The 17899-nt window shown below is 45.9% G+C and overlaps 1 protein-coding gene across 6 annotated transcripts in view; it reads right to left on the reverse strand.

Annotated features, from left to right (window-relative positions):
* sulf2a (sulfatase 2a) overlaps positions 1–17899 on the reverse strand; it is a 37231-nt gene that overhangs the window by 12465 nt on the left and 6867 nt on the right. The window contains exon 2 of one of the 6 annotated variants that reach the window (XM_078794458.1): positions 16881–16963. The exons of the other annotated variants lie outside the window; for them this stretch is intronic. The gene's annotated coding sequence lies outside the window, so the exon portion shown is untranslated. The remainder of the gene's footprint in view (positions 1–16880; positions 16964–17899) is intronic. 6 annotated transcript variants of the gene reach the window in all.

Genomic DNA, 17899 nt, shown 5'->3' on the forward strand with positions numbered 1-17899 from the left:
CCAACCATGTGTGAAATATGTATATATATATATATATATATAATATATATAATATATATATTTGTATGTGTTAGCTCCAAATGAATTTGGAACCACAACCTCTTCAATAGGAGAACATTTGAATGACACTTTAACGCCGTTATGAGCCATGGTGGGTTGCGTTCAAAGACACCACATAGTTTAAAGTGGATTCAGGTTTTGCTTGTAAATGAATGTAGACATATTCTCTGGGATTTCCCAGCAAACTAAGATGCAGCAAATTGTGTCTGCGAACGCACCTCACTGTTCCAGATAATGAAGCGAACCCTAAAAGAGGTTTGGGATGCCTCCTGCTGGGTTTCAGAGGACGTTGCAAAACTGTATTTTAAAAGCCCGTATTTTAAAAAGATATATTGCCGTTTGCAGCTAGCGGCACAAACCGGACATCATTTTATGCGCTTGTGAGTGTGACCAACCACAGCGCAGTGGGCGTGCCTGGAGGCGGGCCGTGGGTGGAATACATTAAAACGGACCGTTTTCACAGGAACCATGAAATCCAAAGAAATCCATCTGAATAGGTGCAGATTCTGGAAGAACTAGAAAGCTTATGGTGTGTGGCTGCTCTATAGGAGTCGACACAATAACTAAATGAGTTTCCGACATTAACGCTGTATTTTCAACAGCCCTAATTAAAATCATTATTTAAAAAAATACATTCTTTTTTAAATTTTGTGATTTGCGCACACTAACAACGATTCACGTGTTCATGCTTTCACTGCCTGGTAGAGGGAATAGCACCTCCAGCATCTCAGCAGATAACAGGATTGTTCTTCAGGATTGGACTAAATAAGTCAAATAGCCAAAGAATGTGACAGCAAATCCAAACTATTAAGCCGGCAAGCAGAACTAAGACGCTGCAATAACGTGTTTATCTAATGGCACAATCAAAGCAGACACCCCAGTGACCAGAATCATAAACAGCCTGGGGGCAGCTGAAGCATGTCCACTGAGATGCTGGGCTGTCAGAGAGAAGTGTGTGTGTGTGTGCGTGTGTGTGTGTAACCACAATGAGGATGTGGCCAGAACAAATCTTGTCAGCAGATGAAGACAATAACAACACTTCAGCCTGCTGGGACTTCTGCTCCTCCTTTGCAACAACATGGCTGGAATACTATATGAGATGGGAAGTGACAGCCTCCAGATGAGATTAGATTAGATTAGATTAGATTAGATTAGATATACCTACGTAGAGATGCTTTCCTTCCCTGCATGCATGCATGATACCAGACATGTATGATCACAAGGACCGAAGCTTGCGGCCATCCCACCTCAGGGCTCGTCCAGGCTAGCCAAGTTCCTCCACACAGAAGCCATTCAAGCATGGCTTCATGTTATTGTCAGAGCTGGGGAAGCGGAGACGAGGCAGGTGGACAACGTGAGGATCCAGAAATACAAAACAGGAGCACAGGGGAAGAAACGAACCACAAGGATGACAGAAGACATGTGAGAAGACACAAGGAGCAGTCCCCAAATAAGACCCAATCAGACCCGGGAACGGAGCACAGATACAGCATATGACCAAACTCCTCATAGAACCACAGAAGTTAGACTTTCCTCCTGTCTGTATCCTTTTTCCTTGTTGGCATGTGAAGAAAGAGCAAGTACAAAAGAAAACCCAAGGGGAAAAAACCTTGGCAACAGAAAGAAAGTCCCTTAACAGGCTCTGTCTGCTACTAGCAGTGAATACCCGGCTACCAAAATGGATTCAAGGGCATCTATGGGCAAGGAAGAATGGACTCAGTGTGCTCACATTCAAAAGATCTTCTTCCACTAGCTCTTCTTTTCATCATTTGTGGTGTGGAATGTACAGTTATTGCCTTTGATAAATGTTTGCCTGGCCTGCCGTGGACAACGCAGAGGAAAAGAGCGCCAAATATAGTCCCGGGAACACATTAAGCTCAACATTACGCACCGTTCTATCAATAGCGGCGTATGTAAATAGGTGGTGCTATTGACACGCCGCAGCGCTGGATAATTCCTGACATTACTCCCGGGAGGCCTGCTCCCGCCACCTGATACCCGGAGACTAATTGGATTTCCAGGCTTTTATCAGCTCCAACCGACACATATATGACTTTCTATCCACTTTGCTGCTTTCTTGTCTCTCTTTGTTATCAGTCTGGACGACATGCAGCGTGAAATGTGGCGGGCGAGTGAAGTCATTATTAAGGCTACGGTGAAAAACTGGAAAAAACGATGAGAATAATCTGCGAAGCATACATTTCCATGATGCTTTCATAGTTTGAGCATAGAAATCCTGTTTATGGCCTTTTAAATACACCTTTTCACATTAGAGACCTCTAGACATGAAATAACACCCCTATAGTCACCTTTACCCCTGTGTTACCCAATATGTGTTGCCATAAACGTGTTCCAGTGCCGGGAAAGCAGACTAGCTTGGAACCGGCGTTCCTATTAGGGATTCTTATTAGGATGATTGTGTATATTGTGAGATTATTCAAACCTGAAAAAAACAACCTGTTGTTCCGGCGATCAAGTCTACTGCCTCTGTGTCTCACCGAACATTAAAGTAATGGTACTGACACCTAGTGGCCAGTGGAGAACACTACATATACTACATTTAGCCATGTGCCTGATTTGGTCTATTTTGTCTATTTTTCTATTTTTGGTCTATTATATTCAAATTGTAATATGCATTATTCTACACTGGCCACTAGAGGTCAGTAGGTGAAACATAAAAGCGCCAGACTTGACTTGATTAATAACAACATGCGGCTATTGTTGTGGCCGTCATGCCACTAAACTCAACTCTGTACCCCCGACATCACTTCCTGTCCACACGTCCGTAGCACATTTATTGCAACACACAATGGCGTATTTTCTCTGATTATATCAACTATATTGGTAATAAGAGTGTAAAGATGACTATAGGGGTGTTATTTCATGTCAACAGGGCTCTAATAATATGTATCTTCATGCTTTTGTGGGGGGGAAAAAATTCAGAAAAATACTTTTAATTCAAAAAGAGTATTTCTTGTTCCTTCAATATTGTGACATTACTATTTTTGTTTTGAGTAAAATAATAAATCTAAAATTGAAGGCAGAAAGTCCAGAATATGACATCATATTGAAGGATCAGGGATGATGTAAGGCTATGCTAATGCCAAGCGATGCCTGTAAGTCAGCACAGGAAGTAAAGTCATGTGCTTGGAAGAGGCTCGGGGAGACGGGAGCCCTGCATCAGCGGATCAAAACTTAATGCCGCGTATGTTTTATTGATGAGCCTGAATTCTAAATCATGTGACAACACGGCCGACCGTGTCACAGCACGGACATGACTGTACAACTGTGACATGGGTGGATACGCACACCGCATGGGGATGTCACCCCCCCCCCCCCCCCCCCCAACTCTTAAAGTTCCACAACTCAAGCGAGCAGAGAAGCTGGGAAAGTGCTTGATGAATCTTCCAAAGACCGCAGAGGCGTTAATGTACTCTTTCCCTATAAATAAAACACACCGAGTGTTGAAAGGCATCCAGTCTGATTCATCCATTCTGCCCCCCCCAGAGACTGACTGAAACCTAGAATATGAGAAAACAGAGGGAAAAATACTTGATTAGATACTGACGGAAAACCAGCCGGGCGCATGCAGCATGCATATACACATGTATGCATGTACATACTTTGTGTATGTACTACATACTGTATATATATATATATATATATATATATATATATATATATAAAGCACGTCATCTAATCAGCCGTGTTTGGTGAGACACAGAGGCCAAAGACCGTCTCCAGAATTCTCCTTCTAACTTATATTGAGCGTGAACGAGGTGCGGAGAAAAATGTGAGAACAGAAAAGAAGCTCGAGGCGTAACGTCAAGCGAGAACAAAGCCCAAGCACCTCCACTGCAGATGGAGTTCTCTCCACAAGAAGATGCACACGAGGTCTTCATAAAGTGGAACTAAACACTTCCAAATGCAACCTCTGCGTGAGAACGTTTGTCTTCTCCATCCTGGTGCCTGCACCAATCGGGAAGTTGGCAGCAACCTTGAAATGACAACGTTGGGGGCTGAATGCGGTTTCACTGCGACACCGTCAAGCCGGTCCTTTTGGTCCTAATCCAGGCTGGCAGGGCTTAGCTTAAGTGTGACTTTGTTCCCATTGGCATGTCTCGCTCGGAACAGAATGCGGAAAAATCTCTCCAAGGACCCTTCAATTTACCGAGGAAAGTTGGCATTGAGATGTAAATTCAACAACGGCACACATCTATGTTGTGTGTGTATGTGGGGGGGGGGGGGGGGGGGGGGGGGGGCTGAGAGATCTGTGATTGTCACAACATTGCCATCCTCCATCCATCACTTTCTGCTCCACTCCACATTGTCCAGTTGCTTAATCCCGGCATGCATTATGTAATACCTACACTACACCCTGACGTACGGGCGTTGGTGGGTGACGTCAGGGATTCCTGGAAGTAGATAAAAAAAACTAGAATATCTTTTGTAATCAAGATACTCAAATTATTGGAATCATGGTTGGTTGCAGCCCTGATCCAGATTGTTGGCGCTGGAACTATTCCCTTTTACACTTTTATTGTACGTGTTCCGCCCAAACAAGAGGAGAAGACTTTGCAAAAGTGGGCTGGGAAGTCCTCTGGAGTGCTTGGGGTTTGAGCAATTGCAGTGAAGTAGGCATACTTAGAGGAGGGCAGGGGGTGGAGTAAAGGAAGCAGGAAGTCCATGGACACATGGAAGATCTAGAAAGCTTTCTGTGCTGGTTATTGTGGGTAGCGGCTCTATAGGAGTCCACAATGCAATACAAAGGGCCGAAAATGAGCTTAATAGGTCCCCTTTAAGTCGGCTGTACAATAGTATAGTTAGGATGAGAGGTACCATTGTCTCAACTGAAAAAGGTATCAGTAGAACTTTCCACCGCCAAAACTTTATGGAACTTTTCAAATTCAATGGGCCTTTGAAAAAAAATGATTACATTTTCACTAAAATTACCCGAGGAAAACGTCCAGAAAAGTACCATCTAACTCCCAGGATCTTTTTTCGGAAGTCCGGGAACTTTTGTTGAACAGTCTTTGTGGTGTTTTTGTGTGGTGGGAACTGCTTTCTGTGAACACCTAGCATGACTTCAGCTAACACACTGTTGATATTCTCCAAGATATTCCATAGAAAACAGACTGGTAGCACAGACAAGTCCTACGTTGAACCCATATCTTCTACCACCACCTACACTGCTAGCTCATTCACATTCCCAAACGGTGCTCCTTTAGAAGGATCTCATGGAAATCCTGCTGAAAAACTTTCCAACAGCTCTTAAGAGGACATCCGGGAATACCTTTGGAAGCACCTTGACTTCCTGATTGCAAACTGCAGTCATTGGGAATGACAAGTCATGAACGCCAAGGCCGATATCCCCATTCCGAGGCAAGATTGAATTTAGATTTCCTTCAGGTTCTGATAAGCTCGGCACTTTGCAGACATTTTCAGATGAGTCAGAACCCCAATTCCACTCTTCTGCTCCAATATGCAGACAGGAAATGCATCCTTTGGGCTTCCAAAGTGTGAAAATGAGGTTTGTGCAGCATGTCAATTGTTAAGCGTGGTCTACTTAGCGGTATACGTTTACGTGAGCGTAGGCGGCGGACATGCTTTTTGTCTTCTTGGGTGGAACATTTCCCCCAATCCTAAACGCCCCTTGAAAAGTGTGTCACATTGACCATGGTAGAGTCGCTTCCGCATCTTTGTTCAGGAAATCGACCAGTTTGTTCAGCGCACACTTTGGTCCGCCTGATACATATTTATGACATTTTCATAAAAAACTGTGGTGTACAAAAACCGAGCTTCCATCGTCCTTTGATCTAAGATAATCACCATGAAAAGATGAAACGTCCGGCTAAGGTTCAGGACCACTTGCTTCCTAAATCATAGCAACAGGGGGCATAACGATAGCATATTGCATTCATGCAACAGCGTTTTGGCACAACTGGAAGAATCCGGCTGGAGCTTCGGGAGAATCGCAAGGTCAAGCTTATTGCAGAGTAGCCAGCCAACTTAATAATCAGCACAATTGGTTGAAGAACAGCAAATCCCTGCAGCAAAAATCTAATAAATCTTTCCTAGAATAGTGGAGCTGTTATCGCTATCATGCCTAAGGTTTTGGAATCCGACAAAAAGAATAATGTGTGGGTGTTCCAATTTCACTGAGAAGGCGCATTTGAGAGCTTATGATTATATATTCCAACATAGGCATAACAGAAGATGGAGATAATATGGAAGGCACGGTCGTAAACAAATCAATCTACTGATATGCTGTAGATCCTCCTTCAAACATGGCCTCCACGCTAATGCTATGCCGGCATCGGCCTTTTTTTACCCGACAGAAGACGGTAACAAGTGGTCCCACTATGGGGCCGTAACGTCCTTTATGAGGGCTACATTTCAACATGGCGGTAAGCTACATGCTGGTGTGGTAGCACCGAGGAAAGAAAGAGCACACATCTTTAAATCATAAACCATCTCTCCGCTGTAACACAGCATTTATGAAACGGATTTTATTTTCCTCCCATTGTGTGCCATCCCCAAGTAGCACACAATGCTGGATGTGTCGCTTACAAGAACAAAGGCTTAGCGCTTTTGGCAAAACAAGCTAAAAAACAGCAAGTTGAAAAGAAACAAATCATTTAATTAATAAAACATACAAACAAAAACACATCTGGATGCTCTTAGAGAGATGCTGGCTCCAGATTCCTGCCTGGGAATATTCTCTCTCATCCAGGTCATCGTATTCTCAGGGCGTCCTCGCGGGTGCAGATGGACTGGTCCGCTTGGCTCAGCAGACGTTTTGCCTCTCACCCCAGGTGGTCTCAACAGTTCTTGCTCAAAGACACCAGCCAGACCAGGTAGGACAGCTCTCATTCAGTTCTTGCTCAAAGACTAGGCGGGACACACACCAGCCACACCAGATAGGACAGCTCTCATCTAGTTCATGACTAGATAGGATAGCTTGACACACACCAGCCAGACCAGATAGGACAGTTCTCATCTAGTTCTTGCACAAAGACTAGGTGGGACACACACCAGATAGGACAGCCCTCATGCAGTTCATGACTAAATAGGACAGCTTGACACACACCAGCCACACCAGATAGGACAGCTCTCATCCAGTTCATGACTAGATAGGGTAGCTTGACTCAGCCCAGCCAGACCAGATAGGACAGTTCTCATCTAGTTCTTGCACAAAGACTAGGTGGGACACACACCAGATAGGACAGCCCTCATGCAGTTCATGACTAGATAGGACAGCTTGACACACACCAGCCACACCAGATAGGACAGCTCTCATCCAGTTTTTGCCCAAAGACTAGGTGGGACACACACCAGCCAGACCAGATAGGACAGCCCTCATCCGGTTCATGACTAGATAGGATAGCTTGACGCACACCAGCCAGACCAGATAGGACAGCTCTCTCAATCAGTTCTTGCTCAAAGACTAGGTGGGACACACACCAGATAGGACAGCCCTCATGCAGTTCATGACTAGATAGGACAGCTTGACACACACCAGCCACACCAGATAGGACAGCTCTCATCCAGTTTTTGCCCAAAGACTAGGTGGGACACACACCAGCCAGACCAGATAGGACAGCCCTCATCCGGTTCATGACTAGATAGGACAGCTTGACACAAACCAGTCCGACTAGATAGAACAACCTGTCCTATCATCCAGTTCATGCATTATTGATAGGAAGCAAATGGGAACTAAAAGGTCAAGCCAACGTGAAGCAGTTCCTCTTCTCATTCCTACCGGAACGTAGAAGTACTTACTCTCTTAGTCGACCAATCAGCTCGCCTCGCTCCACCCTTACATAAGCGTTTGTATAAATAAAGGCTTCCCTTAAAGAGCTTTGTCCAGTCAATAAATAAGCGGCATGGCCACCACATGAGGAAACATGCCTACTGGTAAGCTATCCCGAGGAGTCCTACTCTCCTTTTGGAAGGATTCCCGACAATTTAAGAGCTTGGCCTGCACCCAGACGCGGAAAAGAAATATTAATCATGCTCGTGTGCCATCCTTGCAACTCTGTGATCTGCAAGGTCCATTATCTTGGAAATGGTTTGACTCGGGAGACAGATGGGATGCTGGACAAAGACTTTACTGGCAAATAAAAAGACCAGGAGCAAAAGCAGAGACGTCAAGAAGGCAAAGACGGGGAGAGCAGAGACGGGCTGAAAGTGAAGTGTATGATGGTCTTAGTCGACACTACAAGGCCCGTCAAGATGTCTTCTCTCTGGAGAACAAAGGTGTGACACATTCCTATAAATGCTCACCCAACACACACGCATGCATGCTGTTGTCAGACATAAGAGATCTTGGGAACAAAAAGCCTGGACAAGAGTTAGACAATATTTGAATGTGCAGGATTTGAACAGGGTGTACTTTTGGGAAGACCTGCACTGTGATTCTTCTGTACAAACCATCCAGCTTGCACTTGCACAAGGCTTTCTTTTAGCCCAATGCTAAATGCCCATGCACCTTATTTTTAACATATACTGTATGTTGGGGTACTTGGATTACTGCATGGACAATACAACTCCTTCCATTTTTTATCATGACCCTACTCCGATACCTTGCACTGAACGGAAGCATGAATGACTCGAGTTTTGCAGCACTGGAATGCGTGATGACCCGCGTGTCAGAAAAGATGTCAGCTGAAGCCACCCGTCATGTGACATCGGATTATTTGTTTTTTATGTGGACCCAATGGATGCCCCTGATCTTTGCTGTTCATGTCAGTCTTGGGTTGCCATGTTTCCGGTCCCCAAAGTCCACACCGATTTCTCCATTCCCTCTTGTCTGCTCCGCTGTCTCCAGCAGCAACCAAGCGGCATGTCTTGCAAACGCGGTGGTCTCAGGCAAGGGTCCCCTGCAAGGTCGCGACATTTACCCCCTCCTCCTGTGCAAGCCAGTGGTGCGCTCCAAGAGGTCCCAAAGGAGAACACAGAGGTGTAAAAGAAAACACAAACAGAGCCCCGATTGTCCCCGCTTGGGGTCTTAGCACCCCCCCATCCCCCCACCCAAACTGCCGCCTGTCTGAATTTGAAGGAAGAAAAAGAGTACTTTTGTAAATCGGTAACTGTTTTCACATCAGAATGTTTTTCTTCTCATGTGGAGAGGATATTGGGCTGCTCTGCAGTCCGCACATGTCCGTGCCTTTCCTGTCCTATTGTGGTTTAGATAAGGAGCCATTTGTGGTACCTCTGACAGGGCGGCCCATGGCCTGCTCCTTTGAGACGGGGGCTGACAGCTGAAACAAGTGAGCAAGCCGGCGGACGGGACAGCCTACTGAGTGATGGCTGTTTCTGGCTGCCACGTACTTAGAACAGGCGAAGCCCTCCTACAGTGAATCACATCTCGGCTAAATGGATTACAGACAAATCTGCTGGGGCTCATTGTTCGTCTCATAAAACCAATTCACAAAGTCAATGCACTTCTGCGTGACTTTGCACTGCTGAAGCACTAATGAGCAATTAGACATGTTATGATTTGTTAAACACTTTATCCCAACAAAAAAACGGATGAAAGACATCGTTGCTAAATATTTTTTTCTGGCCACTATTATTGTTGCTGTCTGAATAAAAGGATACTCTGGCATTGATGTGTTTTATTTATCATCAACAATCCAATTAGCACCTGCAGTGGGGGACTTTTGTTAATGGTCTTGGCTTAGCTCAGTGCTTCCCAAAAGGTGGGGCGGGTCCCCCTGGCAGGGAGGCAGGGGCAACTTTGTGTGGAAGTGCAGACCTGTCCGTATGTTCAAGATTCATCGCGTGCAACACAACAATTTGACTCTTCGAAACGCCGGTATGCTTCACTGTCGTCCATTTTATTGCATTGTCCTGCTTTCAGTTTCAGTTTCAGTTTCAGTTTCAGTTTCAGTCCAGTCTCTACAGTACTACCAAATTCTGTGCATACCTGTGTATCCTTAATTCTCACTATTTGTTGCTGCCGGTTCAATGTTGGCGTGACGTCATTTGGTCACGAGGTGCAGCACTACCAATTGCGCACTGGAGTTACGGGGTGGCCACCCCGGTCACTCTCCGGCCATCTTGGAAAAAGAAACACTACATGTTGTGATGGATTGCGGAATTGCGGAGCTACAGGCCTAGAGTCTACAAAATGGTAAACGCCCCCCCTCGAGGGACTCAAAACCCTTTGACACCATTTAGCACATTTAGCACCCGGGGACTCAGTTTCTTGCCCAAGGATACTTCAAAATGATCACCAGAGGACGGTGGATCGAACCCGCGACATTCAGGTTGGGGGCCAATCACTCCAGCACCTGAGACACATTGACTCCCATCAGCTGGTAGGGGGCTGTTCCCCATGTGACCCCCCACCCACATTTTCACACCTTGCCACTACCCCTTTACCACCTCTACCTTCTGACTGACAGTTCTAAACCCTGATGTGGGTTCCTCTAAAAACTGTGGGAGGTTCTTTTGTTGGAGTATATTGTACTTAAAATCATTCAGTTTCCTGCCTACTCCTTCCTTGAGCTAAAGCTAGTCTTCTGATGGCCAGCCTATTATAGGACAATCATCCATTACTGGAATGGTACCTAGCATCATTTTAGGTAAACAGGTGTTACACACCATGATTACAGCCAGCATCCCTCAGCAGTCCCCATCCTGCTCAATTATTCAGAGAGGAAATGGCCATCCTGGCGGGAGGTTACTGTTCCACTACGGATGCTCCCTTGGAATCATCTTTGGAAACCTGAAGGCCATCACGACGTGCTGTACAATTTTACGGGGTGCCGGAGGTCCCAGGGGGCGGTGTCTCTCTCTGGTGTTAAGCGCACATTTGGAGGTTGGAGGGGGCATCCACCACTCCTTCACTTTTTGCTCGTAACCCCCCAGCTTGGCGAGCTCGCTCTCTGTGGGACCTTTTGTCATGGGATTAATGGGGATTTAGACACGCACACGCTGATCTCTCCGTCCCCATTGGAACCACGTAGGGGGTTAAGATTGGAGCACAGAGGGGAGACCTTGGCTCAATGATTGGAATTACAGAGGCTTTCTCTGCAAGGCTACTTAGATTTCCTCCACATGATTGCTTAAAGAACGCCACAGAGACGGATCCACTCAAAGTGGCCTTCCCAACGGGGACTTTGGGAGATGCAGCGCATCTCTCTTCTTTCGGGCGGCTCTTTTGTTTGTGTGTAGCACCTTGGAAGCTCCGTCGGTTTGTTTGTGATGCGCATGGAAATTCTACCAAAAGGCCCGGGATAAAAGCCCGGCAGCTGCGTGTAACTATCGTCAAATTACAAAGCATCCATTATGCAGGGGGAAGCACATGGCCGTCTCCTCCTCTGCAGGCCAGGATCCATCCCTCTCCCTCCATCACGGCCCATCTGTCTGTCCCGACCTGTGTTTGGGGACCACGGGAGCCTAAGTGGTCCTCAAAAGGGGGTCCTTGGCGTGGTGCCCACCCTGCAATGACAGCGAGGCTGCCAGCGGCTTGCCAAACGGCTCTGGGGGGGCTCGCTGCGGTGCTACGGTATTGATGTCGTATTGGGTTGCAAAGGCCTTGGCAGCCTTTTAATGAGCGCTCTGATTGATCAGGTGGTCGTCGTTCGTTATCCCTTTACAATGGACGCTTCTTATTGGCTTTTTCCAGAGGACTGACTGCCCTCTGATCTCCATCAGAGGGCGGGGGAATCTCATCCCTCTGGCGCACACAAACAGATGCATAGAAGTGGGGGCCAACTGCTAAACACAGACGGGTTTTTTACTCACAATTCCATTTGTTGGTACTTGAATCACCACCACAATATTACCATATATAGTCATCTATTAGTAGGAAGTCTGCTTCTTCTGCTACTACTCAGTATGTTTCGTTTTGTAGTTGTCAGACAATCACACAGCTTTTTATGTGTTGCCATGGCAGAAATCTGCCCAGGGCCTTCAGAGTTGGAAGTGCTGGCCCATGTCACCTAAACTATTGGTATTGTGGCTGTTGTTTTAACCAGATTTCAGATTTGTAAATCATATAATAACGTCAGCATTTTCCTGTCCTCTGATTGGTTGATGTCTGAAAGAATTTGCCTGACACGAAGTGCACTTGAACGTCTTATCAAATGAGCAGTGCAGCGCTGGATTGACCCTGTTCTGACACAAAGAAAGGAAATAGACACCGAGTTGTTCATCGTTTTAACTTCATTATATGAACACGCATGTGAGTTCATGTATATGTATATGCCATTACTCGTTTATTACGGTTAATTGGTTCAGACCGTGATTGCATTCATTCATTCATTTTCTACCGCTTATCCACACGAGGGTCACGGTCGTGCTGGAGCCTATCCCAGCTGTCTTCAACGAAATGCGGGGTACACCCTGGACTGGTGGCCAGCCAATCCCAAGGCACATATAGACAAACAACCATTCACACCATTGGAATGGGGGAAGAAACCAGAATCAAACTGCCTAGCTGTGTGGCCGGCATGCCAACCACTCCACCACCGTGCCGCCTTACATTGGATTCAATATTAATAAATGTAACAGAATATTGAAATAACAGAACAGAAGATGAAAGGACCAGCCTGCCAGCATGTTCTTGAGCTTCACCTTTCAGTCCCTTTCCTCCAACGGGACAACAGAGGGGGGGGGGGGTTTGGGACCCCCATTAGCCATCTATTAGACTGCTGTCAGAAAGGAAGCCAACTGTCACCCCTCCCGTGGTTGCAATCATGACCTCCTGTCAGACGTCACCCCCCCTGGGATCTATGGCAGGAGAGTAGTGGGACGGAGGTACAAATGAAAGCCCTGCCGGGGTCCCGGGGGAGAGGACACTGTGATTACTTTTCCTGGGTCTTTAGAGGCGAAGCCGCCCTGGGTTCCGCGGTCGTGCCGCTGATTGGTCAGACCGAAATGGGATGTGAAAACGTTCAAGTACAAAATTCAATGGATTTGCACGGGTGGAAAAAAGGTACATGTTGGGATTTTGTCCTCTTCGACATCTCCCACAATCCCCGGCAGCCACCGTGCATCCCGCTCTCTCCCAAGCACGCCGCACTCTTTTCCATTAAATAGAAAACAGCAGAGCCTTGATGGAGTTCATCACCCCCGTGTCACAATTAATGTCATCGCGGTTCTGTTTCGGTAATAGTGTGATTAGTGCACCTGTCGACAAGCCCTGCGACATCAACCCCCCCACCTTTTCACGCGGCATCCATCAGCTCCTATGGAACATTAAACATCACACGGGACCGGGGATTGGGTAAGCTTTCTGAGCACCTGGAGATTAATAGGCACCTTTAACCTTTTAGTGGGGATCACGGCGAGCAAGAAGGTCAATCAGATTCATGAGAAAGGCAGCGTGGATGAACATCGTATAACGCGGGGTCCTTGCTTGCACTCCAGCGGGTGAAATAGAAAGGCATTAAAAATAAATAGGGAGCCAAGTCCATTCAAGATGTACGTAAAACGGCCTATAAATTCCCGGGTTAAGCAGACAAGAGAGGGATGGGGATATGTTACCTGCATTTTTCAACAACGCTGGACGGCGACGGCCTCCATCGCGGCACCCGTGTTTGCGTAGATGTGTAGGTCCTTGTTAAAGAGCGTCATCAAAAGCTATTCACGTAATTACCTTAATGGTGTGATAACCGCGGACGGGTAATGGAACTCCCTTAATTTATCCGAAGCAGCGGAAGTTAGCGTGTAAGTTGTTTAAAAAAAAGTCATATATTTTGGGACGCACACACACACACGCTCCCTCGCCTGTAAAGAGCCGACTGATGACACAGATAATGAGCTGTCTGGAGTATGTGGCGTTGGGCCTCGGGAGTCTGCCAAGCGGCCTCTCAGCATGTGGGGCCACAGGCTGGCACACTCACAGGGGGCCTTCCCGGGGTGTCGTCCCGGGCACCGTGCCCGTTGTTGACAAAGCGCGGTATCGCCTGCTGTCAGGCCATTATGTGTGCACCAGGCGGAAGGAATCAATTAGGCTGAGCTCACAACACAGCACTTTAATATTTGACTTCTAATCAGCGGAGCGTGGAAGCAAGCTGGCACTTCTGGTCTTGCTGATGTAGAAAACGAGGGTCAGAAAAGGGGTCCCGTCGTGCTCGACGACGTGCGTGGCGTACATCAGTGAGGAGGCGAGAAATAGCCTCCAACAACAAGCCGGTCTCGTTGCAAAGGGGAAATCACCTCAAGTGCCTCACGGGATATGAAAGCACATCACACACGTGCAACCGAGTGGAAGGAACGCGGCAAAAATATAACTGGCACATAAACAAGCTGAGCTCCGCGAGCGGGATGTTGACGTTAGAGGAGAAAACTGAATTGATGAGGTCTTCACACGCCAGATGAACCGTGCCTTTGAAACACTTTTCTGATTGGAAGAATTTGGGGGTTTGGTACTGCACCGCTGAAGGCCCCTGCCATCCAGACGAGGAGGAAGAAAGAGAAACGGGAATGCTGTCCTCACGCCGGGGTTGAGAAGACCTCAAACAGAATAGCTTACCAAAGACACGTCATTCACCTGTCGACTCGTGGTAACGTCACGGAGACAAGAAGAATCAAAGTTCTGCCGCCTCCGGTGATCGGTAAAGAAAAGATTCCGCATGAATGGCAGGCCCCTCCTCCGAGTTGCCATGTATTTTTATTTGTGTTGCTAATTTGGTGTTTTTTCAAAATACGTTCAGAAATCATTGCAGTTTCGTTGACGGGCCTAAAAGAAGTACTGTCAAGCACAGAAGTGACTGAATGAACAAAAACATCAACTTAAGGCATCCGGAGGATACGGTCGCAAAGTGCATTCTAAACTGGTCACTAGGTGGCAGCAATGTAACCTTGGTGGGACAATGGCGCCCGTTGGAAGCTAACATGGGAGTCTATGTAGGTCTTCTTTATGTCTAATTTTCTGTTATTTTCTCTGCAAAACTGGCTAATAAAAGGTGTAAAAGTGACTATAGGGGTGTTATTTCATGTCTGGAATGCTCTGATACTGTTACTAATTATATACAGAAGGTCATGTTTTCTACGCTCTAACTGTGGAAATGTGGTTAAAAGCCCAGAAGTGCAAAGCATCAAGCACAAATATGTCCTGTTTTGTGGGGAAGAGGCTTTACAGTCCAAAGCTTTGAGAAGCAAAGGCTATATTTCAGCAATTGCTTTATAATCCCTGACTTTTCTTGCTTTGCTAATTAATTCTCATATATTTTCTTTTGCTCACAAGCATCCCTCTTCACGAGCTCTTTCATTTCAGTCTATACTCATCGTTTCCTAATTAGCATATGGCCTTGACAGCCAGAGAAAGGGAATATGCCGGGACCACTACGCAGCTCTACCGTCATAGACGCATTCCCGCTATTCTTTGTGCTAATCACTGTCAGCCAGATAAACTGAGGTGATGAAGCGGAATCTGCATGATGCCTTGCTTGTCTCTGGATGTAATGAATTGATCCCCCACGGGGGTGGGGTGTTGACGTTAAAAGTCTGCAGTATTGTTTGCTTCAACCAATTTGATGAATTAACAACAGCAGGAACAATCAATCCATCTTGACTGCATGGCTCTTTGAAGGAAGGTGAAACATCCCTAATTTATATATATGTAGATATGAATTTTATGGGGTTTGCACGAGAGACTAGAAGAGGTGATGATGCAACGCTCCACTAATGCATTAACACTTGGAGCACTTTTAAGCCATAAAAACAGCCACAGGGTGGCAGACGTGCGTTTGATAACTCGTCCACCATGCGGCCCCCACCTCTATAGTTCAAGGTGTTACATTTGTAATAAAATTGTTATTTTGATGTAAAAACTTTTTTAGTCGGGAACTGATATTTTCCTGAAAGTCTCCTAAGTTCTACTGCTGATTACTGAGGAACAGAAAAACGTAGAAACAAACTTTCATTTGGGAGGTTCCATGTTTATGTAGCCGTAGAACACAATATTCTACATGCCTTTAAAAGATCAGGCAAAATGGTCTAAACTAGCCGGTTCTGCTTGTCTGGGACTGGATGAGTTAAATGACCAGTTTATCAGGTAAGGCCATGAGGCCAAAGAGGTCTAATACAAAGACTTGGATGAGAAAAACGCTGCATTGAGAAGAGTACGAATCCTGATGTCTTTACCGGCACTGACATTATCGTGGTAAAAGCAGACGGTCTGGATGGCATTAGATGTGCTTGATGTGGTGCCTGTGGATTGATTGCTTATGGCTGATGAATAATAAAGCACCCACAGAACGAGCTGCTGAGATTACACTTCAGAGATCAAACGTGCACACGTTCTTGTGCTAATAAAAACATGCACATTAACCGAGTATAACAAGAACAAAAAACACCAAAGCCAATAATTCATCATCCACAATGTAGAGTGAAGCCATAGCTAATCTGACAGTCGTGACTTGGATGAGTTTGTGATGTTTCATGTCATCTACCTGATGATGCCTGGCCTTGCATGGAGGGCCTCTCCTTTGATGCTGACGCGTTTGATGGCTGACGCACCCAAATGTGAATGTACGTACAGTGAGGAACACAAATGGTCTGGGAGGTAGCAATTGTTCCCAGACTTTTTAGTCATGTCCCCCTTCACACATTTGACCTGAAACTGTGTGTGTATATTTTATTCCTCTGTGATGAATACTCATCATTAATGAATTGGAACATTTATAGTTCATATATGGGATGGCTATCGGTAATCGATTTCACTCATGAAAGATCGGTACCCGGAATCGGCAGCATAGAACCCTGATCAGAGCATCCCTAAATATTACCAAGTATTACAAATTCACTGCAGGCTGCAAGTTGATCACATGACATAAGGAATTGTGAACACAAAATCTTACCTGACTCAAAATGAAGCAGGCGTCCTCTACGTTAGACTCCACCCTCTGCGTTAGACTCCACCCTCTGCGTTAGACTCCACCCTCTTTGAAGCAAACGCAAAGAATAGATAAGTAGTTGTGACAAAACAACATTCCAATTCTGAGCACGTTTTATACTAGAATCTCCTTCTGCATCATCCCTGTCTCTCTTCACCACACTCCAAAGGAATCCAGATGCTACTAAATAATAGTAAGAATAATCAGCAGCACTCCTTCCTCTCACAGACACTGACCACACTGAACGTGTTCATGCAACACGGGAAACCTAAGGAAACCTAAGGAAACCTAAGGAAACCTAAGGAAACCTAAGGAAACCTAAGGAAACCTAAGGAAACCTAAGGAAACCTAAGGTCTACGTCTTGGCAAGACAGCGGAATGCATGTACTGTATCCGTGTTGTTGACATCAGCCACAGATCCATGACTATGATCCAAAAGGACGTGGGAATGTTGATTAGCATCATGAATCTGTTCCCGAATCGCAGACAGACACTAAGTGAATACATTCTTCACATAAATGATGCAAAATGTTACTGCAAAACACCCAAAAATGTTAATACAAAACACCTTTCATTTGAAACAACAATAGTTTTACATGCGGGGAAACAATTAGGAACACAAATAAATACTCCTAAAAGATGAATAAAAGGGATGCATGAACATTTTGTTATTATAATGCTGCCACTGCAGCTTTCTTTGGCTTCATTGTGGATGATTCCCCACTAAAGCAAACAGACTTGGTGTTTAAGTGTGTTAGTTAGCTAAGGACTACAGAGTAAACTGGTGATGACATCATAGAAACAAACAAAAGGGCGTTTCCACCTGGTTCTCCTGGGTCTTTTATTTCAGTGTGTGGGTGTCTGAGGTCAAGTCTTGGGGGTTTGGCTTGGCCGACTGATCCATGTTCTGACTGGACAGGTGACAGCGTTTGCACGATGTATGGCCGCACACACGGTATTGGGGGCGGGGCCAAGAGGTATGT

This window comes from Doryrhamphus excisus, linkage group LG11 (genome assembly GCF_037039965.1).
Source record: "Doryrhamphus excisus strain RoL-2023G ecotype Guam linkage group LG11, RoL_Dexc_Guam_v1.1, whole genome shotgun sequence".
NCBI lineage: Eukaryota > Metazoa > Chordata > Actinopteri > Syngnathiformes > Syngnathidae > Doryrhamphus > Doryrhamphus excisus.